This window comes from Sinohyriopsis cumingii, chromosome 8, assembly GCF_028554795.1.
Source record: "Sinohyriopsis cumingii isolate HCF-2022 chromosome 8, ASM2855479v2, whole genome shotgun sequence".
Classification (NCBI taxonomy): Eukaryota; Metazoa; Mollusca; class Bivalvia; order Unionida; family Unionidae; genus Sinohyriopsis; species Sinohyriopsis cumingii.
The window spans coordinates 16,789,534-16,801,090 of NC_142968.1; positions in this window are offsets into that span (position 1 = coordinate 16,789,534).

The window sequence follows — 11,557 nt, forward strand, 5'->3', positions numbered from 1 at the left end:
ATTGAACAGTTATAATTCCATCATTGTATTCGGAAACAGTGCGCCCCATGTCATTTCCGATGATTAGAAGTAATGCACGAGATCGAGCTTGCACACGCGTAGTGCGGTATCACGAAACTTCTCGAAGCCATCCCTGAGCAACAACACGTCCGTACGCAGATACAGATCTTGATACGCTGTTTACGTGATTGTAAGTGTTGGCCAAAATCCCACAACGACAACGACACGGCTTCGAATCGGTTGCAATTGTCTCAACAAAACTTCTCCACGTCTCTCATATACTCCTATGGGTGATCTCCTTTGCTCGTGAGCAAACCATACTTTTCTAGTTCGAAAGGTCAAGCACAATCATATTGGTGAGTAATCTTAAATCGATCGTTAGATCACGACGCAAGGTTAGTCACAAATATGTCGATACTGGAACTCGGGAACTGTGGTGAATCGATGAACTCCAGCGGGCTCAACCAAAACCTCACTTATTTCCATCTTGCTGGTGAAACCTCTTATTTCCGCGTTCGATAATGTTCCCATTTCATGCGTAATTAAGTGACCTTTATACCGGCTAACGTTATTGAGTACTACGAGAATATTATTTTTGTTTGTGTAAATTCGCAATTGCATGTTGAATGCGCTGTTTGCGGCTCCTGTATATGCTACATCGATGTGAGAGTGATCACAAATATTTGCATCAGTAGAACTGAAAGCTCATTCACAGATCGAGCTATTTGTGGCTGTGGTAACTAATGTATGCAGTCGTTGGTTATACGCAAGCTGCTGACGGATCTATTTCTTTGAGCAATCTAATAAACGTGTCAACGGAATCCGTGCCACGGTGCAACATAGACGGCTTTGTTGTTCCATCACATTTGACAACAGTATAGCAAAGCCGGCATCGGTCTTGCTTAGCCACATTCAGCGCATTTGATTGTTCCGCAGGGGGGTTTCTAGATTGTTGGAATCATGGAAGCGTTCAGAGATTCAATATTCCTGTAAGCAGCACAAACGACGTTCATCATCCTCTGTACCGTGGTACATTTCTTGCTCTGTCATGATTGTGTGCTGTGAAATTCACTGATTCACCGCAGTAAAATTAATGGTTATCAAGCGGCTGTTGGGTGCAAAATACCTGTATTCAGCGTCGACATGAAAACTGGTTATCTTTGTGCTTGTTGTGCCGGTAGATCACTCGAGAAAGATCTTTTATCCACACGAGATGATAAACAGTAAGAGATTAACTTTGTACCACACGCTTCTCACGACACATAGTCTAATCGGCCGATGGCCTTTATTGCAAATTAGTACATTGACAGCATATCAGGGTTGGGTCATTTCAAACCTAGATATCAATAACCTGAATAAGAAAGTCAACGTTACTGTTCCGTTTGATCGTACGTAGGATACGTCACTGATAGGAGTCTTCATTCAAAACACTGGCTGTCGTAGTTATTTTTATCCGTGACGAACGCGTCGATTTTCTCTGCAACGGGAGTATTGACAAATCTACGCCGCCACTCATGCTAACTCTCGCCAACACATCCACTTTCCGCGAAGCTGATTGATTACGCGCATTAGCTTCAATGCCATACTGAAGGCATGGTCGATCACCCGGACCTACACTTTAACGCTAACACATGTGATTTACAGAATTGTTAATAACATGTTATATTACCAAGTTCCCGATTTTCAAGTCACAAGCCCTCACATCACTGAGTCACAATATTATTGAACTTATATATAACATGTATCGACATGCTCTTTTTGTCTCCCTTGCCTGCTTTAGTATCTGATAAAATTCTATATGATCTAGACTAGGATATTTTACCGCCACATGTAAACAAAGAAAAAACAATATGTATAGTCTCTGTTCAGATACAATTTTCTCCAAGAAGGCATTAGATCAAATTACCTTTATGTTTCCGTTTCTAAATCACTTCAAGTCGCAAATGACGATCCCTTGAAAGTTTGTTTCCAAACACGATAAGCGGCTTTCCGAGCTCACGCTCACATATGTCAGCTACCGTGTTTGTTCCGTCATTGTTGAGCATCACTTGATAATCATCACACAGGGTATGCCGTATTTCTTCTAATCGTATATTTTTCGTATTTCTACTCAAGTTAGATTGAGTGTGGACTTAATGACGACTTTGGTTGATGGGGTTTGGACGGTTCTAGAAGAATTGTGTAACTTTCTATTCGTTGGGCTAAGTCACACGAATAGGCAAGTTCAAGATAAATTGATTAGTCAGATCAACCACGTGGGGTATGTTGTGAAATATAGTCGTAAGAAAAGGTGTACATAAGGCTAGAACTTAGCAGTCAGATTCATTACTACTTTTGGAGTCATTATCGATTTTTATGTTCATGTTATAAGTTTGCAGACGTGTTGTATGTTGTACTTATATAGTATATCAGAAGAAACACATTTGTTTGGACTGTTAGTGGAAATGGAAAGTGGTCATTATTTGGACTATAGTATTATCTGGAACTACTGTGAATTATTCAAAGGAGTTCTGGACCACGCCATTTTGACAACGTCACGATTCTTGGCGGACCATTATATTTCCTGTTTGAACTGTATACACAACTTTTCATTGATTTGGAACAATAGATTTTTATCAAAATTATTTGGGATTCACTTCATGATACTGTAAGTTCATCTCACATTTTCATTTATAACTTTGACAATTGAATTGTGTATTATGCTTAACAAAAGTTGTTGCCTATCCTTCCCGTTACTTAGTGTGTGACCATAGAACCGTAAGAATAATATTACGAAAATAAAAGGCGATACATTTTTGCACATGTTTGATTTAAGATTTCAAGTCATATGTGTTCAACAACGTCAGGGTAATATGTCTAGTCAATGGTGCACATGAATGTCGGGGTACTATTTCGAGTCATAGGTGTTCATGTTTCATTGCAGGAGTGGAATGGGACGCATAATCAAACTGAAGCCATCTATGCATTAGCCCCAATGCGGTCTCTTCCTGTTCCAGAAAACATCGGCATACTAATTGATAGTATAAAAAATGGAATTGTGTCGACATCCCGTCTGTAGGTGCAAACTAACTCCCAGCGGAATATATTAACCTATTCCTCAGCAGAAGGCCACGATAATGATCAGAGAGATCCAATAAAAACACAAGGCTTCAATATCAACTACAATAAATTTTTTATTGGAATCAGTTTGTGGGGAAGGCTGTTCAATTCATTATAAATAACTCGAAGAAGGGATTGTCTGTAAAGGAAATTATTTCGTGTTAAATTGAGAAGTTGGACTGCACTAAAGTTGATTTCCTTGGACTTCTTAATGCCTCTTAGGTCTTTAGATTATATCTTTTAAATTCGAATTTGTTAGAACATGTGACACTTTAGCCACGTATTTCCAGTACAACGTGCAATACATAATACCAGCTTAGGCACGAGAAATCAATCTGGATTGTGCAATGTCAAGATAAATCACAAGATGTCGACAATACTCAACCTCGCTTACAAACGTAAAGTATTAAAATCACGTCAGTCGTATTAAATAGTTATTTTGACATCAGTCATTTCGAATGCATAATTATTCGTCATTTATTCTTTTAATATGTTTACATTGCAAAAGGTAGAAAAATAAACTTAAGAAAGAAAACGATCAACGGAGGCGTCGACACAAAATCGATTGCTTTGTTGCAAAGACAGCTTAGATTTTTCTCAGAGCATCAAATGCCGTGGTTGTTGTAAATGAACTAGAAAGACGAAAACAAACCCCGCCAATTATATCTGCGTCTTTTGCCAGATGTGTTGCTTGTTCACACATTTTTGCTGGAAATATAATTTTTAAGGATGACCAATTTTCAGGTTGTCTAACCGCTAGACAACGATTGCTACCCAAGTCAGTCACATTTACGTGTTCGATCCGTGCATAATGATATTTCACAGCTTCTAGAGTAAGGGTTTGGGTTAGCTTCTAGAGTCAATTGTTTACAACGTGTGTGCATTTAGACTTGGTCTAAATATTACGACTTGATGGGCACACTTGCCAAACACGATTTTGACGGTTCTTGCATTAAACATCTAAAGTCAGTTTTCATCTGCCGTGCACATTTCAATCCAAATAATAATTGCTGCGCCTCCATTAGCACGTGCAGCTGGGGCACTTAAAGCGTAATTTGGAACAGAACCAGGTCTTGATAAAAAGTAAGATAGTAAGAGACAAATGACCGATTTGGGCACCTCTTTTGTCAAATCGTTACTTTTTCGATACTAACAGCACGGGTTTGAAACACATGCAGATCCAGAAAATGCTGCAACTGATTGATTTTCTGTACACAGAAGCTATCATCAAGGATACGCACATGCCATTACATACAGGATTGATCAATCATTCAGAAATTTAAATTTTTTGCATTGTTAATATGGTGTTTCGATATGGTTGCTATATAAGCTGAATTAGTGCTGTGAATCAGATAAAGGGGTACATTGGAATAGGCATCTGATGTTTCAGCCTAAAATATGTTTTGTTAGTCAGTCCTGACCTCCTACTGATATATGTGCAGCTATCCAGTTTCAAAATAATGTCTGTAAAGCGCCAAAAACCACAAGCCAGAGCATGGTACATCATTGATTATAGTTACCGTCGCGCTGTATATGTAAGACGTTGCAATAAACTTAATTGTATATGCTTTTAGCACCATGGACTGAGCGATGGAGCCGTCTTTATTATGAAATATTGAGGCCGTGTGCATCAACACATGCGTTAGACAGTCATAGCACAAAAGTTTATTATGATGGTATATGAAAATTTGTTTTGCGTTCTGACAGTCCTATTTCTAGCTTGGTTTGCTGTTGCTATTAAGTGGTATGTACATCAATGATTGCATCAATGCAGTAAGGCTTCTACCGACAAATCCTAAAGACTGAGTGCGGCTTCAGAATGACATCATCCATCAAACTCCCTCCTTGAATAAAATCGATAAATGTAGTAGGCATATCGACCGTTGTCGTGTCTGGATTTTCAGGTCTGATCCAGAAAAAAGAGGAGAGGTTAAACATCTTTCTAAATTAAATACTATATTTGATTTGTCTTTGAACGAAAAGGGAAATGTTAAAAGTCGACAACTTTGCGTGCAATACATTGGATAAAAAGTTGCAATCCAACAACTGGTAACACTCTTTGTAATGACATAATGCTGGCAATTTGATAAACAAACTCCGCCATTTTTACATCTTTGCGTGCTAATTTATGCATTGTGATTTATGTCATTGTTAGTTTATTTATCAACCAACCCGTAATGTAACAAGATCTAATCGCCACTGTCTTGTTACTGATGCGATTAAATCAATAATATTGTAATAATAATGTAGTGTGATGAAAGGAAGCTTATATAAATGAACGTTAAGTCCTGCAAAACCTTTTGCAAATTTCAAACCTATTTTGATCAAGCCACGAAACAAATAGAAACGTTTGATTTTTGGCACTGACATCGTTATAGTGCATTGCATGTATATAAATGGTTTTTAAAAAGAGATATGGAAAGATTTGTCGTGGAAGTTGATTTAATCGGAGATTGTTTCAATATCTTTCATTCTCAGTCAGTGAAAGCTAAAATAGTTTTATTCAAAGCGAACATTTAGAACTATTTAAAAATGTATTTGTTCAGTCAGTTATCACTCAAATGAAGTACATGGAAAATCGATGCTTTACATTTGCATAATGATCAAGTTTTTAAATTTTCTTTTTCAAAATCTCGATTTAATTAAATCCATTTTTTACAACAAAACCATGCGCTTTTAGTAATGATGGTAATTCTTGGCTTCCAGTGAACCATAAACATCCACACTGCATGGAGTCAAGAAGACTGTAATACCTTCGATAGATTTGTAATATGTGCATGGTGTCAAAAAGACTGTAAAACCTTCGATAGATTTGTAATATGTGCATGGTGTCAAAAAGACTGTAATACCTTCGATAGATTTGTAATATGTGCATGGTGTCAAAAAGACTGTAATACCTTCGATAGATTTGTAATATGTGCATGGTGTCAAAAAGACTGTAATACCTTCGATAGATTTGTAATATGTGCATGGTGTCAAAAAGACTGTAAAACCTTCGATAGATTTGTAATATGTGCATGGTGTCAAAAAGACTGTAATACCTTCGATAGATTTGTAATATGTGCATGGTGTCAAAAAGACTGTAATACCTTCGATAGATTTGTAATATGTGCATGGTGTCAAAAAGACTGTAATACCTTCGATAGATTTGTAATATGTGCATGGTGTCAAAAAGACTGTAATACCTTCGATAGATTTGTAATATGTGCATGGTGTCAAAAAGACTGTAAAACCTTCGATAGATTTGTAATATGTGCATGGTGTCAAGAAGACTGTAATAACTTCGATAGATTTGTAATATGTGCATGGTGTCAAAAAGACTGTAATACCTTCGATAGATTTGTAATATGTGCATGGTGTCAAAAAGACTGTAATACCTTCGATAGATTTGTAATATGTGCATGGTGTCAAAAAGACTGTAATACCTTCGATAGATTTGTAATATGTGCATGCCGTCAAGAAGACTGTAATAACTTCGATAGATTTGTAATATGTGCATGGTGTCAAAAAGACTGTAAAACCTTCGATAGATTCGTAATATGTGCATGGTGTCAAAAAGACTGTAATAACTTCGATAGATTTGTAATATGTGCATGGTGTCAAAAAGACTGTAATACCTTCGATAGATTTGTAATATGTGCATGGTGTCAAAAAGACTGTAAAACCTTCGATAGATTTGTAATATGTGCATGGTGTCAAAAAGACTGTAATGCCTTCGATAGATTTGTAAGCTATGCATGCCGTCAAGAAGACTGTAATAACTTCGATAGATTTGTAATCTATGCATGTTGTCAAGAAGATTGTAATGCCTTCGATAGATGGGTAATCAATACATGGTGTCAGGAAGATTGTAATACCTTCGATAGATAAGTGATCTGTGCATGGTGTCAAGAAGATTGTAATACCTTCGTTAGACGAGGAATTTGGTTTAATTAATTACCTTTACATGCTAATACTAAGTCCAATGAAACATTTGCTTCCAAAGGTAACCATGTGTTTATTAAAACGTGGAATTGTACCGTTGGCTTATCCATCAAGTTGAGGTGTAAGGGGTGTTCATGGAGGGGTAGTAACTCTGGTGGGGGTAGCAGTCGTACTCCCTTGGGGGTAGGTTTGAACTGGTTTGAAACGGATGAAAGCGGCTTGAACCGCTTACAACTGGTCAAAACCTGTCTGCTACGGATTCCATCGGTTTGAACCGGACTTAACAGGTTTAAAATCTACTTGGAATAAAAGTGTTTTAACCGTTTTTTAACCGGGATAAATTGGCTCGATACGGACTGAACCGGTTTGTTCCGCTTAAAACCGGTCAAAACCTGTCGAATTAAGCCTTAAACCATAACATCCGCTTTGAATAAACAGGTTTGAACCAGTTTTGAACCAGGATAAACTGGTTTTAACTGGTTTAGAAAAGAACTGAACCAGTTATACTTTAATTAACTGGTTTGAACCACTTGAAACAGGTGAAAACCTGTCAATATTAATTTAATCCATGCACTCAGCTTGTAATAAACCGGTTAGATCCGAATCACAACCACAATAATCTGGCTTGAACTGGTTTGGAACGGATGGAACTGATTGGAACCGGATTGAATGGATTTGAACCTCTTAAAACCGGTTAAAACCTGTCTAATTAAGCCCTAAACCATACAATCGGCCTGAAATAAACCGGTTATAACCTGTTTCGAACCAGGATAGACTAGGCTGAATTGGTTTGAAACGGATGGAACCGGTCTGAACCGCTTAATAAGAGTCAAAACCTGTCAAATACAGACTTAAACCATACAATATACTTGGAATAAACAGGTTTGAACCGGTTTTGAACCACGATAATCTGGTTTGAACTGGTTCATAAGGGATGGGACCGGTTTGAACCGCATTGAACTGGTTTGATCCGATTAAAACAGGTGAAAGCCTGTCCAATACAGCTTCAAACCATAAAATCGGCTTGGAATAAACAGGTCTGAACCGGTTTTGAACCAGGATAAACTGGTTTGAAGTGGTTTGATACAGATGTTACCGGTATAATCCGGATTGAACAGGCTTGAACCGCATACAATCAGTGAAAACCAATCCAATTAAGCCTCATACCATACAATCGGCTTAGAATAAACCGATTTGAACCGGCTTTGAACCAGGCTAAACTGGTTTGAACTGGTTTGAAACGGACGCAACTGGTTTGAACAGAATTGGACCGGATTGAACCGATTAAAACCGGTTAAAACCTGTCCAATGCACATACTTAAACCATAAAATCAACTTGAAATAAACCAGTGTGAACAAATTTTGAGCAGGGATAATCTGATTTGAATTGGTCTAAAACGGATGAAACCAATTTGAACCGGTCTAAACCTGTCACATTCAGACTTAACCATAAAAGGCATGGAATAAATAGGTTTGAAAACGTTTTGAACCAGGATAAATTGGTTTATATTGGTTTGAAACTGAAGGAACCGGTTTGAACTCGATTTAACCGGTCTGGACCGCCTAAAACCGATGAAAACCTGTCCAATACATCCTTAAATCATAAAATCTGCTTGGAAAAAACCGCATTTGAACCGATTTCGGACCTGGATAAACTGGTTTAAATTGGTTTCAAATGGATGGAACCGGTTTAAACCTGTTTGAACCGGTTAAAAATGGTCAAAATATGTGCAATTAAGACAAGCACCATAAAATCCTCTTGGAATAAACACGACTGAACCGGTTTTGAACCAGGATAACTGGTTTGAAACTGATGTAAATAGCTTGAGCCAGCTTTAACCGCTTACAACCGGTGAAAACCAGTCCAATACATAATTAAACGAAAAAATCAGGTTGGACTAAATCGGTTAGAACCGGTTTACCACCAGGATACGCTTTGTAAAACCGGTTTGAAACGGATGGAAACGGCTTGAAACAGACTGAACCGGTTTGAACCGATTAAAACCGGTCAAAATAATCAATATTCAAACCAAACAATTGGCATGGAATAAAGAGGATTGAACCGGTTTTGAACTAGGATAAACTGGTTTGAATTGGTTTGAAACGGATGGAACTGGTTTGAACATAATTTATCCCGTTTGAACCGCTTAAAACCGGTCAAAACCTGTCCAATTAGGCCTTAGACCATAACATCGGCTTGGAATAATCCCGTTTTGAACAGGAAGTGAACCAGGAAAACTGATTTTAATTTGTTTGAAAAGGATGAAACGGGTCTTTAACCCGATTGAACCGGTTTGAACTGCTTGAAACCGGTCAAAACATGTCAAATGCAGGTTTTAAATGTAAAATCGGCTTGGAATGAACTGGTTTTGAACTAGGATAAGTTAGATTGAACTGGTTTGAAACGGATGGAAGTTAGATATCTTACTAAGAGCATTTCAAACAGACAATACTAGATGGAAAGACATCTTCCTAAGAGCATTTCAAACAGCCAATGCTATATAGAAAGACATCATACTAAGAACATAGATAAACATATTATAAGAGCCTTTCAAACAGATAATACTAGATAGAAGAGCACACAGCCAGCTATTACATAGAAAGACAGTTTCCTACCAGCATTTCAAACGGCCAATAATAGATAGAAGAAACATCCTATTAGATAATGTTTAACACCAAATACTAAATAAAAGACATCTTAGTAAGAGAATTCAAACAGCCATTACCAGATAGGAAGACGTGTTACTAAGTGCATTTCAAACAGCCATTACTAGATAGGAAGACGTGTTACTAAGTGTATTTCAAACGTCCAAAACTAGATAGAATTACATCTTACTAAGAACATTTCATACAAACAACACTAAAAAGAAGAAAAATCGTACTAAAAGCATTTCAAACAGTCACTATTATTAAGAAATTAAACTTACTAAGAGCATTTCAAGCAGGCAATACTAAACAGAAGAAACATCTTACTAACGGCATTTCAGACACCACCTACTAGATAGAAAAACATCTTACTAAGAGCATTTAAATCAGCCATTACAAAATAGCTTATCTTTCAAAGTGCATTTCAAACTTCCAATGATATATATATATATATATATATATATATATATATATATATATATCTTTCGAAGAGCATTTCAAAAAACCCATACCAAATAGAAGAAATATTTTCCTAAAAGCATTTCAAACAGCCAATATTAGACAGAAAGATATATTACTAAGCGAATTTAAAACAGCCAATATAAGAGAGAAGAAATATCTTGCTAAAAACGTTTCAAACACCAAATACAAGTTAGAGTGATATCTTATTTAGAGCATTTCAAACGTCCAATTCTATATAGATAAGCATCTTGCTAAGAGCCTTTGAAACATATAATACTGCAGAGAAGAAATATCTTACCAAAACATTTCAAACAACCAACGCTAGATACAGTAAACATCTTACTGAGAGCATTATAAACAGCAAATAATATATAGAAAGACATCTTACGAACTGCATTTTAAAACGCCAATACTAGATAGAAGAAACATCTTTCTTAAATCATTTCAAACACCAATTACTAGATAGAAAGACATTTTACTAAGAGCATTTCATATAGCCAATACTAGATAGATAAACATCTTGTTTAGCTAATTTCAAACAACCAACACCAGACAGAATAAACGTCTTACTAAAAGCATTTCCAACAGCAAATATTAGATAGAATGACATCTTACTAAGATAATTTCAAACAACAAAAACAAGATAGAAGAAACATCTTACTACAAGCATTTAAAACACTACATAACAGGTAGAAAAACATCTTACTAAGAACATTTCAAAGAGTCAATATTATATAAAATGACGTCTTGATAAGAGCAGTTCAGGCTGACAATACTCGATAGAAGGACATCTTACGAAGGGCATTGCAAACAGCCAACACTAGATAGAATAAACATTTTACTGAAAGAAGTTCAAACGTCCAATACAAGATAGATAAACATCTTACTAAGAGTATTTTAAACAGCCAATACTACATAGAAATACATCTTACTAAGAGCATAGATAGAAAAATATCTTACAAAGTGAATTTCAAATTTCCAATACTAGATAGATAAGCATCTTTCGAAGAGCATTTCAAACAGCCTATACTAAATAGAAGAAGCATCTTGCTAAAAGCATTTCAAACACTAAATACTATACAGAAAGACATCGTATTAAAGCGCATTTCAGACAGCCAGTACTAGATAGAAAGACATCTTACTAAGAGAATTTCAAACAGCCAAAACTAGATAGATGAAACATCTTGCTGAAAGCATTTCAAACACCAAATACTAATTAGAAAGATATCTTACTAGAGCATTTCAAACAACCAATACTGTTTAGAATAAACATCTTACTAAACGCATTTCCAACACTAAATACTATATAGAAAGACATCGTATTAAAGCGCATTTCAGACAGCCAATACTAGATAGAAAGACATCTTACTAAGAGAATTTCAAACAGCCAAAACTAGATAGATAAAACATCTTGCTAAAAGCATTT